The 17,083-nt window shown below is 44.9% G+C and overlaps 1 protein-coding gene across 1 annotated transcript in view; it reads right to left on the bottom strand.

Moving 5' to 3' along the window:
• LOC142775751 (DENN domain-containing protein 11-like) overlaps positions 1-17,029 on the bottom strand; it is a 39,252-nt gene extending 22,223 nt beyond the window's left edge. Inside the window, 1 exon segment of the mRNA XM_075877700.1 lies at positions 16,989-17,029. The gene's annotated coding sequence lies outside the window, so the exon portion shown is untranslated.
• Between the last annotated feature and the right edge of the window lie 54 nt (positions 17,030-17,083).

The raw sequence follows: 17,083 nt of genomic DNA, 5'->3' as shown, positions 1-17,083 counted from the left end.
TGTGAACTACGAGGTAGTCCCTGACGGCGCCTTCTCTCCACGGCAGCGAAGGCGATTGGAGATTGTGCACGTAGTGCAACTGAAGCCGTACTTCACGCGGTAGTGCGACTGCGCATGAACCTTATTGCTGTTTTTTTGTATGTGTGTATTTTCTATTGGTTCACCCCGACTTTGCCTTTGTACTTTCTGAGCATCAGAGTGATGCCCCCCCCCCTTTTTTTCTTTTCAGATGGGGAATAATGCCACTTGGCCGCTAGGTACCGCGAGCGCAAGCCATGGCTGCCCGCTAGAATGGAAGACGATGTTCTTGGGCAGCACGCGTTCTGGTTAGTTGTTGATTATTGAAGCAGCCATCTTGCCAGTTTTCGGTGCGTCTCCCCGCCGGCTCAGTTTTTCCGAGTTGAAGACTTTTTGTAGCACATGACAATATATTAGATGGGAGATCATTGATGTAAATAAGGAAAAGTAATGAGCCTAGGACGCTCCCTTGTGGAACTTCAGAAGGAACATTTGAAGAGGGAGTAGAATTATTAACGGTTGTGAACTTCTTGCGGAGGGAAAAAAAATTTCGTAGCCAAGATAAAGTGAGGGAATCTAATCGGAGGGCAGATAATTTTGAAATAAGGTGGCAGTGGGCGACACCATCAAATGCTTTGGCAAAATCAAGAAATATGCAATCTGTCTGTAGGCCACTGTTTATGTTGTGATGAATGTCTGTCGTAAATTCTAATAACTGTGTTTCGCATAACATGCCTTTTCTGAATCCGTGCTGATTTGGGAAGAAGAATGTTAGTCTCGAGGTGACTGTAGATGTGGGAAATGATTATGCGTTCGAGTAGTTTGCAACAGATGCAAGTGAGTGATATTGGGCGATAATTTTTAAGTGAATTCTTGTCTCCATATTTAAAGATAGGCACTACTTTGGCAATTTTCCAGTCATCTGGCAGTTCTTCAGACGGACAGCAACTGTCGAAGGTGTGGTATAATGCAATGCTAGATGTGGAAACAGTATTGTTTAGTACCTTAGAGTTGATATCATCAATACCTTCTGATGAAGGTTCCTTGATCTGTTTAATTTGACACGCTTGGCCATCCACCGTGATTTCAATAGGCTGCATATTCTGGAAGTGGTAGACAGGGATATATATATTTGGCACGTTGGAATGATCTTCCCGGCTGAATACAGATGAGAAAAATGCATTAAAAGCAGTAGAACACTAGTAATCTGAAAGTGGGATATTATTTTCATTAGGTAATGACAACTGGTTAAAACCGTTGTCTGGGGACATGAGGTGCCAAAATTTCTTTGGGTTATTTTGCAAAAGTGAAGGTAAGTCATTGTGAATATAGGTATCTTAGGCCTAGGATATTGCTTTGCAGTAGTCTGTCAAGCACTGCTTGTATTTGTTTCAAGCCTATTTGAACCACAGGTTGGTTGATCGATGACATGTGAGAGGTTAAAGTCCAATGCTATATCTGTAGTGCAAAGACCTTTGGCAGATTCGATGCTATGACGAAAGTCATGTAATAATGTATTACTAAAATCAGGCGGACGGTAGCAATTGCCAACCAGAATTTTAGCGTGTTTAGTTACACAGACTATCCAAACTATTTTAATGGGTGAATCCAGATTGAGTGCATAAGAAGTGAGCATACTTTTTACACCAAAAAGTACACCACCACCTCTTCTATTGCCGTGATCATTGCAGTAAATGTTGTAGCGTTCACTGCCAGCAAGAACTTCATCATTTGCGATTGCAGGGTACAGCCAAGTTTCTGTGAGGACGAGTATATCAGAATTACTGTCTTCTAAAAAGGAGCAGATTGCATCACGTTTGGGTAATATGTTTCTAATGTTAGTAAGTTATATCAGGTAGAAGGTGTAGCCAAATGTGCTGTAGATTCTTGGTGATCTTTGGTGGATCTTTCTGATTTTGCTGATGTAGGTATATCACATCTGTGATATCACAGCGAAGTGCTGACATAGAAACCTCAGAATGAAATTCAAAAAGGGGAAATTTTGCATCCATTTTTCTTTCATTTGATTCCATTTTAATGTCAATTGAGTCAATATAGAAATTTGAGAATATGTACCAATTTTTGGGGTTCTCAACACCATTGTGTTTTATCAAAACCAATAACCCCAAAATATTTAATATCCCTTCAATGTCTATTGTATTTATGCATTTTTCATATGCATTATTTGATGGCCACCTTTTTCATGGCATTTTACTTAATTGTGCAATGTGTTTGCCATAACAAAGAAACTGTACAAATTGGTACATATTTATCATTACATCCTTGAAAGTGGGCATACACCATTGAAAGTGAGCACTTTGTGTTCTTTCCTGTGTCTGTCTTGAGTGCACATGTGCAGTAATCGTACAACCAAAACCTCATATGTGCAGGGGTGCAACAGCTACGCCCATCGTGCCAATTCTATACAATTTCAAATTGTTGTGCCAAAGCCGTGAACTTTTCTGAAATTGCATCATGCTGTGCCAAAATGCCTAGCCAGCCTCAAATTTTTCTCAGGCACGTTAGTTTCGACGAGAAATGCAGACCACGTCGGCCACCTGTAGTTTGCGCCATCAGTCAAAGCGTGCAGATCCTAACTGTATTGCCTAGAATGTACTAAAGGGGGAAACTGTACTTGAGAAGAAATGCCAGATATTTTCATGTGTTTATAAAGAAATGCTGATTTCAAAAATGTAATTACTGTTCCTCTAAACCAATTAGTTTTTGAGATATCCTAAAATTAATTACCTATTGTTTGCTGGTATGATGACACAAAAAATTTGTATTGCAGAGCTACTATTGGCACATGCCTGCGTATTAATGAAGATAAGCTGCACAACGGTAGGAGTGCTTTTTTTAATTTGATAATTTTAGCAAGGTTTGTCGCACCTTGCATTTCAGTATTGCAGACGTACCCACATTATGCTCCAATTTCTGGCAAAAATTAAAATTTTGAAGGTCTCAATAAAAAATTCACACCTACCATTCTGTTCACTAAAGATGCAGCTATAAAAATGACAGTCCTAGCTGTTCTGGAGACAGATATATCTATTAGACAAGTTTGCAACTGCAGCAAAATTTGAATCCTGAGAAATCATGCAAAAACACAAGACCATTTTGGGCAAATAGTAGCATGGAAAAGTTGTTCATTAACAATGATTTGCAAATTTAGCTTTCTCAGTAGGTTCTAGGCATGTAGTCCTGTTCTGCGTCACCTAAATGACCTTTTTTCAATGCCCGCTGCATGTTTTCCATAAAGGCACTCTTGCGAGCTGATGTGGTCGCTGTGTGCTCGTCTGCCAACTAGGCAGCTTATCAATCTGGTGACAGTACTAACGCCTATGTTAGACGAATGTGCGCGCGTCATCCGCGGTTCGTCGTATGATGTTTTCCGGCTTGTCCAGATTGAGTTGTTGATGTCGCGACTGAACTCGCGCACTCGATCATCAATTTCAAGGCTGCAGGAACAGCGAGGTGTTAGTTACCTTTTTACGTAAGATTGCCACATTTACAAGTAGAGGCCGTGGCGGAACATGTTCGTTGTGGATGCGTCGTTACAAGCACTCTATTTGTTGCCAGTAGCCTCCATTGCGCGGGCGGCTAGCACGTTCATCGTTAACGGATTGATTTTCTGATGTTTGTCAATGCGCGACGAACTCCACTCTGACGACTCGTTACGCAGTTCACACGCAAACAAGGTCGTTTCGTTAGACGGGGGAACACGCGGCATCGACGCATTTAGCGACAAGACTGTGCTTCTGTTCCATCATTGCAAAGATTGCTATCCCTCATAGCTTCACTTCTGCTTTTTACTTGCCGTTCTGTAACTGTTGAGACTCCAAAACACAGCCGCTTTCAGTGATGTTGTCGGCAACCGACAGGCTCGGTGACCGCCATTGATTGCCGCGAGTTTGTTATTCTCCCTGTCCTGAGTGATAGCGGGGCTCTTTCTAAAATTCACAGCGAACGAAGGATCGCCACACCCGCTTCACAAATTAGTGTTTTGCGGAACTTTATTGCGACAGGCAGTTGACAGCATTATGACAAAATGGCTCATGTCCGTGCACGTCACGATGAAGAAGCAGACGCCGAAAACACAACTTGGCCAATCGGGTGTCTAGGTTTTGTCACGTGCCCCAAACAGCCAATAGAAATGTGTTCTGGTGTTTCTCAATGACGCGTTTTTTTGTTTTGTTTTTTTGAAGAACCAATGAATAGGGCGAGCCACACAGGGGGCGGGAAATCGAAGATGAAAAACGACCCTTTCAAACGAGACCAAGATGACCACAATAGCTTGTGTGTAACGGCAGCGTTTCGGCATGGAAAAAGCTGGACTTTAGCGTCTATTTGTGATCAGATCCATCTCACAGGGGTGTTATAAATTGATTTTGTGCCAGAAATAATGACGCGAGAAGCTAGAAACTTCTTAGATAAGTGCAAAAATAGTTGCAGATTTCGAAAATGTCAACTGCAAAAAGTAGATTTTTTCACGATTTTCGGCCTTGTAAGACCCGTGTCTCCCCTTAAAGTATGACCAGATAAAATAACGCTGCGCACCCATCGGTCCGTTAACTGCAGCAGATATCTAATGGCGAGACGGCGAAATTTCAAGATAAAAATGCCTTGCTAGCCACCAACGCTTCACGGGCCTAGACTGAAATTGTGGCTATAGCTTGTTAGGAACTAAAGCTAGAAGCGTTTTCTGCGTTTTTCTCGTGCGGACAAGCTAGACATTCTGCGAATGCCAACTTTGCCAGTGACCATATGTATTGCCTTAGCAGTCGGTCCTGGTGATAGATATCTGGTTCTGGCGATAGATATTCGTACTGTAGCCAGGCCAACGGGCGCACACCGTTGTTACTTTACCTAGTCAATGTGCTTTGCAAGGAAGCTGAACCCACCCACCCCTCCCCCTTTGTTGAAAGAAAAAAAAGGGGGGAAGTGGGAGGCGGTAGAGGTGTATCAGTTAGAAAATTTCTTTGCTTTGGTTCTAACCCGTGCAAAGAATGCTGCTTAAGCCACCTTCGCCGCAGTCCGGCGCCCTGCAGAAAAGTGTATTGAGATTTGGAAGTAGCTGTTACCGCTACTTTCGGGACACTGCAGATTTTTATGGGTTTGTACGCCCCATAATTAAATGTACCAGTATAATCACGGACACCTAAATAAGTTACTGCCAATCGTTTGGATCAGTGTATGACATTTCTGCTACCATGAAACAAACTAACTAGTGCGCCAAGTGTTTGTTTTTTTTCGCTACCCCTACTCGTCCGTTTTATGAATCTCCCAAATTTTAAGGTCGCGAGCTTGGCATATCCATATTTAAATTTGCAGTCTGTTCAATAGTTTGAGCGGCGCAGCAAATGCTAATATGAACTGCATCATTGTTTATTTACTCAATGGGGTGCTTCAAAATACTACTCTCATTGAAATAGCAGTGCTTATGTTCACTCTGCACGATTTAGGCATGTTGAATGTCTTGCACATCTTTTTTCTTTTTTTTTTTTGAATGTAAGCCTTCTTTTTTACTGCTATAAATTTTATGATGAAAAATTTATCATTTTCTCCCGTAACCTGCTCCAAATATGGATTTTAATGCTCCAAAAGCAATATTTTGCTGCTCCAAAAATTGCTCTGAATTGCATTTTGGCTGTTGCACCTCTGTATATGGGATTATTTTATTCTACTCTGTTCAAAAAATCAACTGCGAAAATATTGCACTATACTAAGTATTATCTTTAGATGTGAAGCATTCTTGCTCGGGCCTATGTCCCGCAGCGTCGCCGCTGTATACACTCTCACTACGCTTGCACAACTCCTCCTTCATTCTCGTTACTCTCTCCAATTCTGTCCTACTCCTGCTTCCATTCACTCCTCCCTGTTTCTCCTCTAGGCATCCCTCCCATGGCGTTTACACCCCCACTGCACATGCGTGTCCCCTCCCCTCTCTCACCTCTCTAACGTTCCCCTCTCTCGCCGCGCAACGCCGACACAGAGAGCGTCTGCTAACTTAGGCTCGCTCTCCACCCCCCGCCACCCCCACCTCCCATCATTCTTCTAGGCATTCCTCCCTGCGGCGTTTACACAGCCATTGCGCATGTGCGTCCCCTCTTCCTCTCTTGCCTTGCAACACTGGCGCAGGCAGCGTCTGCTAGCAAGTTTCTTGATTTTAAAAAAGATGACTTTTTACGCTGCACAACCATTCTCCAGCCACCCCGTACATATAGGCACTGAATCTTGACTTCCAAGGTAGTGCCGGTGGGAGATCTCTAGGATTGTGTAAATAGTGAATTTTAGGTTCGAAGCGAGTAGAAATTGTCGTTGAATAATTTCGAGTTTAATTCGAATGGTATGTATCGTATATAAAAATGGGAATATTTATCATGACCTAACCAATCTGCACAATATTTTTTTTTAATTGAAATAGGGGCTCTATGCAAACATATATATATATATATATATATATATATATATATATATATATATATATATATATATATATATATACACACATTTTTTTTTTCATTCAAAGGAAGTCGAAACAACCTTGAGTAGTAGCGGAATTCAAGTTTCAGTAGGATGCTGGTGATGACTTGTAAAATATGTAACATTTTAAGGTTTATTATAATTATAGTATATAAGCCTTTATAATAAGCTTTTAAGCATAATAAAATAAATTGACTTCACGGTAACATGTTCATTTAAAGGGGCCCTGCAGCACTTTTTCAATTACCCATGGAGCCACTAAAGAAGCTTATTGCCTCACGAATTCACCACCGCAAGATTTTTAGAATCAGTCCAGCACGAGCAAAGTTCCAAAGACTTGTCACACACTGCAATTGCATTCTCGCCTCTCGTCCCAACAAAGGAGCTGCAAGTTAAGCAGTGAGGGATGGCACAGGGAAAAGAAGAACATCACGCATGTCTCGTGACCTTGAGCACTTCATCTCTCTTATTTTTTTTTTTTTTCGAATACACGACCTTTCAGTGCAATCATGCGCGTATGCATGGACAAGCGGCGGCCTCTAGCATCGGCCCCAGTAATGACTGAGTGCGCCATGCTGAAGTCAGCCAATGGCTGTTACAAGTGACTTTTGAGCTTTTAGTGTCATTTGCTGAGGGAAGAGGGCCATTTTGAGCTGGCTGAGAAATTATGGTGAATCGCAGGCCGCGTCCTGCGCTATAATATTTTTCTCGTGCGTTTGCGGTATCCTCGACTACCGATCGCCAGCGTTTTCTGACTATGCTCAGGGCCCTTTAAATTTGAAGGGGAGCAGAGCAGATTTTCTTTGGATAGGTGCTTTCACGGCTTAGTACTCCTACACTGCAGTGAAACCACCTTTACATATGGTTACATGCGGATTAATATTCGCCTATAGATTCATTGCGAATACTTCGAAATTATCAATAATTTAAATTCGAATCAAAGCGAATATGAATACTCTACTATTCATTCCAATATTCGAAGCAATCAAATATTCACACAAGCTTAGAGATCTCTTCTGTGCATTGTTGAAAAATAAAAATTCGCAGCATGCGCATTAACTAAAACCGGACTGCGGGTCTCCGAGTCCAGTCGGAGTCTTCTCTCTCTCAATGTCCATTAGCAGCGATTGGCATGTTACTGTAGGAAACATTGGTCTATTACTACGTGCTTTGCGTCTCCCCAGGTTTCTCTCCTGCGCAGTGCCACGATGAGTACCAACTTCAACGTCCCGGCCAGTGTAAGCGTTAGCGCCCGCTACTTCACATAGTTCACACATGGTTCACACGCGGTACACTTTAGCGGGATATAGCGTAATTTTTGTTAAATCGCATTGACCTCCTTTTTCAATGTATGAAATGCTGACCGCTGCTATTGCAGTTCCTCTCACTTGTGATGGAATCTCTTCTTGCGTGGTTTGTAATACATTAAACCTCATTAGAACCAAATTGCATTTTACATATGAATAAGTTTATATCCAAAATTTTGTTGTAAATGTATATTCCTGTATATTCCTATGTAAATACATATTCCTATATGTACTGCAAGGCTATTCTTCGTTTATTTTGTTATTTCTGGATTCAATATTTAATGTTTGAGTCTGTTTGTTCTGAAATCGATTTCAAAATTTAGTAAAACCGCTTTAATTCAAAGTCGCTGGGGCCGTGAAAAAGCTTCAAATTAAGCAAGTTTTCGTATTAATAGAACGTACAAAAACTGGAATTCAAGGAATTTGGAATTGTTCGAAGTAATCAGGGCTGGTCGTTTGCTGTGGTGGCTAGTTTGCAGCTCCAAGGCTTATATTTACCACGAAATACTTGGTGTTAATTTTGCCACAAACATGCGGGAGTGGCAAGCCATGCTGCTGCCACGAAAAAAAAAAAAACTAACAAACTATCGTGATGAACTGCAATGCGTGCCTGTGGAAAACCAGAGATCTTCACTGCAACATAGTGGTGACATGCGAGCAGCATGTCGCCTGCTCCTCGCTGTGTCAGCACGTAATGATGCGACCATTCGCCCCTTTTTTCTGGTAAAATAAAGAACTTAATAATGGCCACTGTGATGAAATTCACTGGAAAATATGCTCATTGAGATTTAATAACTTAGTTTTCAAGGTAGGCATTGCAGGTGAAAACTCTGCCAGCAGTGCAAGTGCGCATATTGCTGGAGCAATCAGCGATCGAAGGCTTGTATGCATCACGATTTCTGCCAAACTATCCTTCATTAATTTCTTTACAATCCCAGGAAGAATGGGCAAATCATGCTATATGCTGCCTGTGTGTCACCATTGTGGTGCAGTGAAGCACATCTTGTTTTCTGCAGGCACAGATTTTGGTTGACCACGAGACTGTTTCTTTTTTTTATGGGCGAAGCTCCTTATAGCGGCACCCGTTCTTTCCTCGTAGCCAATGTAGTAGTGTGTAACAAGTATAACAATTTGACCTCCAAGGTGGTGCCGTTGAGAGATTTCTTCTGTGCGTTGCTGAACAATAAAAGATAGTGCTCAATGTACATGCCAATGGCTGCTAAGGGGGAATGAGACAGGAGAATTCGGCTTTTAGTTAACGCGCACGCTGTGAATTTTTTATTGTTCAACAATGCACAAAAGACAAGAAAGGGTTGCTACATTTCACTCGCTGGGCATATGAAACCTCCTAGGTTTCAGAAAGGTTTAGCGAGCGTTGGGCCGCAGTGAATACAGTGAACTAGTACAGTCGACTCTCGTTAATACGAAGTTCACGGGGACCGCGAAAAACTTCGAATTAAGCGGAATTCCAATTAACCACAATGAACGAAAAATACATTTATTTCAAAACAGTTTATGAGAAAAAATCTGTGATTGCCTTTTGCTTCTGTTTGCTGAATCTTGCAGCAGAAAGCAAGTCCTGCAGGCTGTATATGTGCCCGAGTGCTTCCTCGGCGTTGCTCTCAGCAGTGAAAAACCGCTGCGCGAGGGCAAGGCCTGCGGCTACATCAGCAGCCCGCGGTAGTGGCTCACTTGCGGCGTCGTCGTCGTCAACCTCAGTTTCGTGACTAGGCTCGCTGGGCCGAACCATCTTCACGATCTCAGCGTCCGACAGTGGAGTCTGTTACTTCGAGCCTCCCGAATCCAGATGAGCAGCGCTTACTGTAAGTCTGGGTGGGCGCCGGTACGCATTCTCTTGCGAGACATCTTGAACTGGTCATTTTCGAATGCGTCCAGAACCGAGCGCTTGTTCTTCTGGATGTTAGACAGGGTATTAGGCTTGATGCCTTATTTCTGCGCAATATCTTGCTTGGCGGTGTCTCCTTGTTCAACTTCTTTCAAAATTTTGACTTTTGTCGCCAAGTCAAGCGTCTGATAAGGCCAGCGAGTTGCCATAGTAAATGCACGTGGAGCTTCGTCGCATGTGGAACCGCTGAGTTCGCACACGACCGTAACGAGATCAACAATGAGGCCCGGAACCGGAACCGTCAGAGCAGCCGCTTTGTGATCTGGGGCGCTGCATGCAACTGCGATGCCATCAGCTGACCCTTTGAGCTGCGGCGCTGTGGTCAACTGCGATGGCCTTGGGTGCCGGTCGGACACGCATTGTTGTTTAGCAATTCGAAAACAGGAAATTCAACAAACATTATGATTTCCTCCGGGAATTTGATTGAAAATAAATTCGAATTAACTGAAATTTCAGACCTCTAGCTTTCAATTACCGAGAATTTCTTCCTGTTGAACTGCATGCAAAACTGACGGGACCCCCACTCCACTTCCAATTAACCGATTATTCCAATTAAGCAACTTCGAATTATCGGGAGTCGACTGTATATACCATGAACTTGAGGTGGTTAAAAGCGGGAAGTAGACACGAAGCGCAAGCCGTAAGAAAGTGTGCGTGTGCCCCCTCTCATTCAGTCCTTGGAATGTCCACTGAATGGCGGTGCTTCTACATGAGGAATATATGATGAAAAGTTGCGAGATGGTGGTACTTGGAGTGTCGAAATAGGTGGACCAACGGACACACAGTCAGATGCATAGACGGACGCATGGATGGATGCACGGACGTATGGACGCATGGAAGGACGCAGGAGCGGATGCATAGACGAAAGCAGGGACGGGCGCACAGATGAACGTGCGGACGCACGAACAGACGCACGCGTGGATGGATGGACGGATGCTTTGCCCCGCTATCCATCATTCACTCCGTGGATATGCTGCCATTTTTTTTCATTGGAAGTTGCGAGGCTGGGGTGCTTCAGCTACCACTTATTAGTATTGCCATGTTGCATTGCCGTGTGGCTTTTAACAGGTGTTATTTTTGTAGATTTGCGGTAAAAGTGTGATCGGGAATCGGCACAATGCAATAAAAGAAACTCAATATCTTCAAAAATATTCATAACACAAAAAATTCAGAATATACATCTTGAAGATTAATGACTAATCAACAGTATAAAAAGCAACAAATGTTGTACAGAATGCCTCTATTAACATAGATAAATTGGAATCGAGCTGTGCTTCATTGCTTGTGTCATGCGGTGAAGAACTCAACAGCTTGGTTTTTCGTGAGACTCGGGGGAGCTCGTACTTTTTTTTTTCAATAACACTTTTTTGTTTTTTTGCAATAAGAGCCTGCACGTCTTCTATTATAGATGGATGCCTGTAATGTAAATAATTCGTCTCTAAATCAGATGTCCTATGCACTTCGCTATTTCGTCTAGCGCCGCCGCTTTCCATGAGCCACCTCACTTGTCATTTCAGTAAATGCATCTAAGCATATTTCTTTGTGTTTTTGCACATCGTATTTAAAAAAAGAACAATATCATGTTCGGTCCTAAAATGTTTTTCGCTGCTCCGTAGTAAGGACCAAGATGTGCTCCGGTGACTCTTTCTCATGCAATAGGCTCAGCAGCCGGTACCAGCACACCGTGCACCAGCAAAGTGTGGACCTTGCACGTAACCAGAGTAGCTATAAGATTGTGCACAAAGGTTGTAGTTACGCACTTGAGGCAGAGAAGACAACTTGAGGCCGTAAAGAAAACAAACCCATGAACGACTACGAATGTCTCAGGTTGATGCAAAACATCATTGCCACAAAACTTGAAGTTTGGGTTCTGTCATCCACTGACTCTAAGCTCGTCCTCACTACGTTCAGGTGGGGTTGAAAGACAGTCTTGTGCAACGTGTTTCTTGCAGCAATGGTGCGCGCGCGCGACGATGACGGCGTAGGAGCGACTAGTGACACTAGATGCAACTCTGTGCCTGATATAATGATACAAGCGAAACCAAAGCTGCTGGAAACTGGCCTAGAAGGCCACCTCCACACTTTACACATACGGCGAACTATCGGAAATATTTTTTTGTAAAATGAATTTTCCCCGACTCCTAGCAACGGCTCTCTATTGAATAGCTGGCATAAATTTCTGGCAATTATTACTGCTCAACAATTATTACTGTCAGATGGTGAAGATGACATATTGAATTGATATTTGACTTGCAAAGGTTATTTTGATTACAGAACTTTGATATTACTGTAGCATAAGCACGAGGGGCATGCACTTATGTGAAGTTCCCAAGCTATGTGCATTTTCCCAATAACATACACACATTGGTTTGTGTAAAGGTCTCAGAAGTCACTATGTAGCCAAGACTGGCAAATTCAAACTGATTCTGAAAAGGGGCTTGACTAACTACTAGAAAGTGCTGGGTTCACGAGAAACAAATTCGACGTCCCTAAATCGACGAACCAAAGCCTTCATCACCGGTGATCAACTTAAATAGGCGTGGTAACTAAAGAAATAACCAAGCTGGTGCTGACCGCCACTGCAAATTGTCCGCTCAGACTTGCATTGCGAACTACGGAATTGCGGAAATATTTCAGATTAAATGAGACTTTGATATAATGGTTCATATTAATGAGGTTTTACTGCTAATAGCAGTAGGCCATACAAAGCAGTGGATAATAATAATAGCAGAGAATACTAAGCACTGGACAGCAAAGCCTGGTGGTCATTGATTATAAAGAGAGGTGCCATGCTTTCTCAAACACAAGAAAGGAGTTCTGATGCAATATGTGTATTCCTTAAAAAAGCATGAATGAGAATAAATACATGTCGTTTTGTTTTGTTTGATACAGCTTTTAAGGGGGACACGACCTTCGAAAACCGAAAAATCCAGTTTTAGTAAAAAATATTCTTGGTCATTATAATCTATAAACTAGATCCTCTGTTAATATCAGCGCCGAATTCACGCTAAAAGTGCCTCAAATGAGCTATTTAGCTAGCCGAGGCAGTACCTGAGGAGCTGCTTCGGCTAGCTTGTCAAAAATATCCTAACTTCGCGGGAAAGCCGTTTCTCCCCCGTTCAACCGATCGCCGCCATCTTGGTCATGTTTTGTTCGTGATTTTTGCTGTGTTTTTTTTCTCCGCCATTAGCGGCGTGGTTGAGGCGTAACTGGCTTGCGACTGGGTAGCTTGCGGGGTACTCGAGTTTCCCGCTTTTCAAACGCGGAGATACAAATGAACAGAGCGCGTGCTCTTTCGGGTCGAGAAGAAACAAGTGGTTGCTATTGGCTGGTGCGCAAACTCACATGCTCATCTCCTGCGTATGGTTAAGCCGCCGCCCGGCGGCGCCCGCGCGACTCGTCTGCATTGACCCCTTCGCTGCAAACATTCTCGTGCTGCTTCGTCTTTTGCAATCGGCCTCAGCACCGTCATGCAAATCGTCTTGACGAGATTATAGTTCTGCGCAGTCCCCCGATCGTCGAGTTCTCCCGTGCCTTCTGCTCGAACATACTCATGACCGATGCAGCTTTTTGTGCCGAGGGGGTTCTTCGGAAGATTTAGACGTAGCTTCTGGCGATGGGTCGGACGTTTCTCAGGAAATGCGCGACTGCGCTCGCTTTTGGAACACGAAAGCGCCGACCGCCTATTCCACAGTATTCATGAAAACCCCCAGCAAGTCCGCAGTCAGTCGGTGATAACCAAGTCACCCTGGATCCTCGGCCGTCAACAAGCTTTTGCAGCCCAGCGGACAATGCAGAGGTGGCATCCTAGCTGCGGCGGCTGCATTGCATTTCCGATGGAGGCGGAAATGTTGTAGGCCCGTGTGCTCAGATTTGGGTGCACGTTAAAGAACCCCAGGTGGTGGAAATTTCCGGAGCCCTCCACTACGGCGTCTCTCATAATCATATGGTGGTTTTGGAACGTTAAACCCCACATACCAACCAACCAATGCAGAGGTGGCGCAACGCAGGTGCCTGTCCGAGTCATCAACAGAAGGCATGCTTATCAATGTTATTACGCATCAGCATGCATGCTCTCCTAACCGGGATCGGCCTGTTCAGCATGACTATGAAACGATCAATGCGGAAATGACAAGCGCGTCGGCAGACACCGTCAATGAACGAAGTGGTAACAAGACTTTGCTCGGCGAGCTTTGTGCGATTTAAGGACATATTCAATCATGCTTCCTGTTCGCCGAAACGACAAAGGCGCAGTCAAAAACAGTTTGTGAGTCGCTCGGCGCGATGTCCGCAACTGAGCGGAAATTCACACTGATCGCATCTCAGGAACGTGAAACGATATCTGCGCCGGAAGAATACATGCTTTTTTCAGATGGCTGCTCCCAGTCATTGATTGGAAAAACACTCTGCCCAATTTGCCATGAGCAAAACTTTGCTTGGGCTTGCCGTGAAAATGGTGCTAAATTGTTGTTCTTGTGGCACAGCCATGCCTCATCGCAGTGGTCTAGTGGCTAAGGTACTCGGCTGCTGACCCGCAGGTCGCGGGATCGAATCCTGGCTGCGGCGGCTGCATTGCTGATGTGGGCAGAAGTGGTGTAGGCTCGTGTGCTCAGATTTGGGTGCACGTTAAAGAACCCCAGGTGGTTGAAATTTCCAGAGCCCTCCACTACAGCATCTCTCATAATCATATGGTGGTTTTGGGATGTTAAGCTCCACATATCAATCAATCATTGTGGCACAGCCAGCTCTCACTGGTCGTCAAAGAGTAAAGAAGGTGCCAGAGTCTTTGATATAAATGTTACATCAGTTCAGGCAATCAGGAGCATTGGAAAAGGACCTACTGCTAAAACAACTTCGGTCACTTATAAATGATATTTACAAATGTCATTTATGAATTAATAAATGACTACTGCTATGACTTATGTACAGGCTGTCAAGAATACATATGAAGAAATAGAAGCGAACTTCACGAAAAACATTACTGGTGTACAATGGCACATGGCTAATTTGTGGGCACAGCTCGCACATTGGTGTAGTTTGTGTAATTGAATTTTACACTGGTGTGGTGATTGACTGCACAGTGTTGTCTAATTTTTGCCTGGGGTGTGCGCTAGGGCACTGGAAAGCCACCCTACATACGAAGAATGGAGGAAGGCACACCAGTGCCAAAAAAACACCGATGTAGGTGAAGGGCGCTGCACCGCAGCTTTTTGGGCACTCGATCAGCAAAAATGACTTCAGGTACACAAATGTGATTTGTGATGGAGACAGCCGCACCTATGCAGCCCTATGCAATGTTCAGACATATGGATTCACCACTCACAAAAAAGGACTGTGTGAACCATGTCCAGAAAAGGATGGGCACTGCGCTCTGCCCTCTTGTGAGCAAAGCAAAAAAGGGAGAGACACTTGGATGAAGAGGGGGCCTTCCGCAAGATCTTATAAAGAGTCTCACCAGCTATTAAGGCCTGGCCCTGCGAAGCAACTCAGATATGCAATATATGCAAGGGGCGGTGATGGCTGTGATAGTATGTGCCGTAGTTGTGAAACCGAAACTCATACCTCGTGTGTGTGCCATGCGGTGGCGAAGAGGATGCGATTCATGCGCATATGTGCTGGGCGGAATCGACGACGAAGACTGTGACAGCTTGTGAGCAGCAGCCTCGCAGGTTCGTGACCAACATTTCGGCAGTGGGAGGTGCTGTGTTCGAGGCAGGACTACCTCGCTTAGTGTCTGGCTTATAGGCTCCACCCCAGCCACGTCGCTACCTTTCCACCAGCTGGGTGCTCAGCCTCCACTAGGTGACAGGCCCAGGACGGCCAACGTGGTGTTCGACTCGCTGGACGAATGGTTCAGGAGAGCTGGCACCAGGTTCCTGACCCTGCCTGCCTGTTCCTGAGCCAGGGTTTTTGAGCCAGGATTCTTGAAACCTGGCCTTGCCTCGCTGGTCTAGGAGGGCTAGCGTGGATCTTTGTGCCGCCTGCTGGTGCCCATGGGCACAACTACCTGCCGCCGCAGCACATCTGTCGTTAACTCCGGTTAGCCGATCGTGGCGTTGAGCCAACCGAGTTGTCACCGCACGCGTAGGCACTGCATCAACAGGACGTTGCCAACCTGAACTGTAGGCCAAACATTCTCTTTATTTCCCTGGCTTGTCCGCGTGCATATTAGCCCTAGTGTGTAGTTATGTATAGGTGCGAAGTGTGTGGAATGTATGTGACGTGTGTTTGTGTACTGGCATACTGTCTACTTCTTTCTGGAGCGGTCTTGCCCCAATATAACTTCACAATGGCAACTCTCCATAATTCATTCACTGATGTCGCACGCCGTCATCAGCTGTGTCCTCCTTATGCCCAATGCTGGTGCAGGCACCGTTCGGCAGAAGCCACCACCTCCACATAAGTACAACATTCTCAGCAAGGTTATAGAAGCACTGCGACCCATCTATCAACGCCTTTCCAACTGTTAACCGGTGGCTCTATGTAGCGACAACAAGACTCAAAATTCTGCTGAGAATCTCCAATCGGTCATTTGGTCACTGATATCCAAACAGTAGCAAAGTATAATGCAGGCAGCTTGCGAACTTACGCCGAGATTTGCACGGCACTAAGTGTAAAACCTGGAGCCGTTGCCTTGCAGAGGGCTGAAGAAAACAACAACCAGCGTGCTAAAAAATTGTCAAACATGCACCAGATGAAGAAGCAGAGGACCAAAAGGCCACCTGCAGGCATGGACAGCAAGGACTACTATTCTGGCGCGTTTTGATGAAGGTTGTAGTGTACACCTATCCTGCAGGTGTACGGCCTCTAGTGTGGGTCCGGTCTTAGCGAGCTGCAGGGCACGCATTAACTGTCGCCGTGGCGAGAACACGGTACTGCTCAAAGTCACAACACTTTATTGCCTGCAGCAACACCAAGAACGCAGTACAGAGCTCATTGCAACAGGGGCAACTGCAAAGCAAATCGGCTTATCCGCGCCACGGGCGAGAACTACACAGGGTGCGGCGAGCACGTCTCCGTGGTTCATAGTGACACCAGGCCAACAAGGCCCGCCCGGTCGCTTGAGAGAGGGCGAAACTCCGGTCTCATTGGCTTTGAGAGATACGGGTCGGCGTAGTACGACCACGAGCGAAGACACCGCACCGCTTGTTGGCCTAGCATTCGAAAGGGACAACAAAAGGTGAGCGTTCGTCGCGAGGGCAAGGCGCCGTTGGTGAAGTCTGACGATCCCCTAACAATAGGAGCCGACGGATGGAAAAAAAATGCATGCTCACCCTCAGTCGTCCTGGAGAGATCTGACTCGCTCCTGACGTGCGTGCAAGACTTCCCAAGACTCCACGCACGGCGCCACAGTCGACATCCACTACCG

This window comes from Rhipicephalus microplus, chromosome X (genome assembly GCF_043290135.1).
Source record: "Rhipicephalus microplus isolate Deutch F79 chromosome X, USDA_Rmic, whole genome shotgun sequence".
Taxonomy (NCBI): domain Eukaryota; kingdom Metazoa; phylum Arthropoda; class Arachnida; order Ixodida; family Ixodidae; genus Rhipicephalus; species Rhipicephalus microplus.
Note: the sequence above shows the minus strand (reverse complement) of the source record. Positions and strands in the feature narration are given on the sequence as shown.